The sequence below is a fragment of the Triturus cristatus genome, chromosome 3_2 (assembly GCF_964204655.1).
Source record: "Triturus cristatus chromosome 3_2, aTriCri1.1, whole genome shotgun sequence".
In the NCBI taxonomy this organism is placed as follows: domain Eukaryota; kingdom Metazoa; phylum Chordata; class Amphibia; order Caudata; family Salamandridae; genus Triturus; species Triturus cristatus.
The window spans coordinates 399,268,787-399,273,152 of record NC_140584.1 but is presented as its reverse complement, the minus strand read 5'-3'; the positions used below and the strand labels follow the sequence as shown (position 1 = coordinate 399,273,152).

The window sequence follows — 4,366 nt, the reverse complement described above, 5'->3', positions numbered from 1 at the left end:
GTAGGAGGAAATTTGTGGGTCCACGCAGATTCCGGAACTTTCCACCACAGAAATGTGGGGAAAATGTGTTTGTTTTGACAATTTTTTAGGTTTGCAAGGGATTCTGGGTAACAGACCCTGGTGGGAGGCAGTCAAGTCACCCCATCCTGGATTCCCCTGGGTGTCTAGTTTTCAAAAATGTATAGGTTTGCTAGGTTTCCCGAGGTGCCCGCAGAGCTAGGGTTAAAAAACTAGAGCTAGGCACTTTGCCAAAAAAGGGTAAATTTTCACTGCGATACTGAGTTGTGACCACGTTGCGTTTTGCGCCGTTTCCTGTCGCGGGCACTATGCCTACCCACACAAGTGAGGTACCATTTTTATAGAGAGACTTAGGGTAATTCAGATTTGTAAAGGAACTGTTATTATCTATTGACTTTCGATGCATTTCTGCCTTCCAAGTGAAAGACATTGTGTAAAAAATAAGTCATTCTAAAAATTGACACATAATTCTCATGCTAGTATGAGTATTCCCAATTACAGGAATGTGCGAATATCTACTGTTTCTAAACTCTATATTTTGTTCCCATTTCAGAAATACATAGGTGTCTTTCATACCGATTTTTCCATGTACACATTTTTACAGAATAATTACTATATACCCGGTACATAATAAAAAACCATTGCAAGTTGCTGCTCAGTTTTTGGCTCTGGGCTCGTCGGGTTCTTGGTGAACCTACAAGTCCTATATATCCCCACAACCAGTAATGTCCAGCGGATGCAACGGTATATTGCTTTCAAAGAGCTGTCATAATTAGAAGAAGTTACAGGTGAAAACATTGACACAAAAGGCTGTTTTTGTCAGCAAAGTTTCAATTTATCCTATATTTAACTGTTTGTTTCTATAAAAAAACCTTGATGGATCTACACATATGACCCCTTGCTGAATTCAGAATTTTGTCTTCTTCTCGAAAATGTATAGCTTTCCAGGATCCATTATTGCTTTTGTACCCATTTCTGCCTTTAACTGGAAGGAGGTCAAAAGCACAAAAAATAGCAAAAATAGGCTATGTCCCAGAAAAATGCCAAAACTGTGTAAAAAATGTTGGGTTTTTGACAAAAGTCTGGTATCCCCGAAAAGCTGGGAAAATGGTGATTCCAACCCAACAAACCCTTTTTTGATAACATTGGCAGGGAAAACCCCAGATGCTTTCATTTGCAGCCCGTTTTTCCAATTTTTCTGAAAAAAAAACAAAATTTTGCTGTATTTTGGCTCATTTCTGTGACCCCTCCAGGGGAATCCACAAACCCTGAGTACCTTAAGAATCCCCATGATGTTGGAAGAAAAGGATGCAAATTTGGCGTGGATACCTAATGTGGTTAAAAAGTTACAGGGGCCTAAGTGCGCACTGCCCCAAATAGCCAAAAAAAGGCTTGGCACAGGAAGGGGAAAAGGCCTGGCAGCGAAGGGGTTAACAGGTCTTTCTGGCTTGTTGTATCTGCTAGAAAGTTTATGCTGTAGAGTTCTTTCAAGTTTTCATGGCTAGCTGCTTCCTCGGCTTCTGTGTCAAGACCATGAATGAATCTTCTCTTATCTGCTCTTAAGCTTCTCTTTGCTTCATTGTTGGCTTTGGTGTATTTGCCTTGAGCTTTTGCTTTATCTGCTGTTGTTTGGCTGGTGTTGACTGCTGCTTTCTTTTACTTTCTCTCTTGGGTTTTGCAGAGAGATCCATTCTTTATGTTGGTGTATCTTGAAACCCAGTACCTCCTGCCAGATTGATGTCACTGTTTCTTTGATCTTATTCCACTGACTTTCTACTGGGTCTCTGTTATCCTCTAGTTCATGCAGAACTTGAAACTTGTTAGTGATGGTGACTGAGCATTCACTCAGTTTCTGTGCATGGTGTTGTTGGGTGGTGTTATATCACTGGCGTATGTTTGTCAGTTCCATCCTTGCTTTCTTCAGCCTTAGCTTTAGCCTGACAATGACAAGGTGATGGTCAGACGTTCGTCTGCTCCTCTCATCACTCAGACATCCTGTAGGGACAACCAGAACTTTTTAGCAATGCAGGCATGGTCAATCTGCTTCTCTTATGAATAGTCTGGCGACACCCATGTTGCCCTGTGTATTCTTTACTGTGAGAATATCACCTATCACCAGGCTGTCCAGGCACAGAGATATGGGCACCTTTCACCATTCTCGTTCTTGTTGCCAAGGTCTTTGTAGCCCATGACGTCTTTGTACCTATTGTTGGCATTTCCAATCTTGGTATTTTGGCCCCCGATCACTATGGTTACGTCTCTCTCAAAGCATTTCTCTAAGATTGACTGGAGTCTGTTCTAAAAATGTTATTGTTTCTCTTCTTTGCTGTCATTTGTGAGATCATAGCACTGTATAACATCCACTTTTTCTTTGCGAGGAAGGTCACTGTGATGGTTATGAAACTGTGGGCTCTAGTGGCTGCTGGGGTTAGCATCAGTGCTACTTCTTGAGTATGTGGGGTGTTCTTCTCATCCTCATGTCCAGAACACAGCAGTATTCCTCCTGGAGCCAGTCTTTTCTGTCTGGATTGTGTCCATCTGGTCTCGCCAATACAATGCAGGGCAAGGTTGTCTTTTTTCACCTCCGCTGCCACATGGGCTGTCTTACCTGTCTCGTATATAGTCCTCACGTTCCTTGTCCTATTAGTGATGGTCTTGGTTGAAAGCAGATGGATCGGCTTTGTGGCGTCCAGGGAACTCTGGCTTTCACCACAAGGCATCATAGCTCTCGATGAAGGAGATTTTTCTCTCTCCCCGAGGCAGGGATGTCTTTTGGATGATGTTTCTGTAGCTAGGATATTTTTTATAGAGTGGTGTAGCTAACCCCGCACATAACCCTCCTTCTTTTGCAGCTGTACTTGGGATGGGCCATTGCAGAGTTAACGGGGTATCACTGAGTTTATATTCACTAGCTGGAAAGACAATTGTGCAGGACAACCTGAAGAGGACAAAATGAGCTCCAGCTGCTATCACAAAACAATCAAAAGGGTCAAAAAGACCTACTTCACCAAACGTATTCATGAGGCACCCAACTAAATGAAAGAAATCTTCAATGTCTATCAGGAGCTGTCTAATACAGATATCCTTAAAACTAATCCTAACACATCTCAACAACTCTGCAAAAAGCTCCTTGATTTCTTTGAGTCCAAAATTACCAATATCCGCAGCTTTCTAATTAACCATCATCTATCAAATAAGGGGCATAAGAGGGAACTATGACCAGGACGCCCTCGACTCACGAATTAAAAAAAAAAAACCTGGTTATAAAAAACACACATAACTATTTCGAACAATTTTCACCAAATGAGTATCATGCCTTACTCCTTGGTGAGGCAATGTTTGCATATCTCCAGTCATGCCCACCCATATGTGTTAACCATATTAAAAGTTCATCAAGCACCCAAAACAGGTCAGAAGCCCACCAGCCAATAGTATCAAAATGGGCTAGCAAAGAAAAAATATTTTTGCAAAAAATGTGATGTGGGTCAGACAATGTCTCACGTAAGCACCATCCATGGAGCTACTGGTTGGTACTCACCAGTTGGCTCAATCTGTCATCATCAGCACTTTCTTAACAGAAAAGTATGTGACCTAACTCTAAACTAATGTAAAAAATAAAAGATAGAAGAGTGAGGTGAATAAATGAAGGTGACATTTATCTACCATCTATGCCTCAAAGGGGTCGATTCCGATCCGGGTCGGACAGCCCTCCAAGACTGTTCGTAGCCCTTCCTTGCGACCGACACGTACCCGTAGCCGATCTGTCCTGTTGATGAAGTACGATGCGCATAACTGCCAAAAACCCGACCGACACGTAGGCTGTGATTCAAGCTCTATTCTCCGCCCGAGCCGTAACTCCTAACGCCGAACCGAGTCACCCAGAAGCAGTATCCATAGCAGTTTCTGCCCTGACAAGTACGATGCGTACTTCCTACGCATCGGACGGGTCGCCACGAACGGCACGTCACAGCATCCGGAAAAGAAGCATATCAGCTATGATTCGCGCCACAACTCAATCCACGGTTACGAGACAGACCAGCTTGCAATGGGTACGAGACGGAGCAACAAGCAGCGCGTACGAGATGAACACATCATTAATCCCATCGTGCAGGTCATACCAGTACTCTACATCTATGACCGGATCAGGAACAGACGCGGACGGCGCAGACGGTAAGTCAGACCCCTACCACACAAACAAACGACACATACCCACAAAATGGCACACACACACAGGGGATCCATATCCTTGCCACTAACAACAGGCCATCATAGGGGTTGTATGACCAGCACCACTACTACCACCCCCACCCATAGGGCTTATGTTGACCATCACTACTGCCACCCCCAC

General features: G+C 43.5%; 1 pseudogene; it reads right to left on the bottom strand.

Annotated features, from left to right (window-relative positions):
* Positions 1 to 513: 513 nt before the first annotated feature.
* Positions 514 to 2,738, bottom strand: LOC146857425 (protein CFDP2-like; annotated as a pseudogene).
* Between the last annotated feature and the right edge of the window lie 1,628 nt (positions 2,739 to 4,366).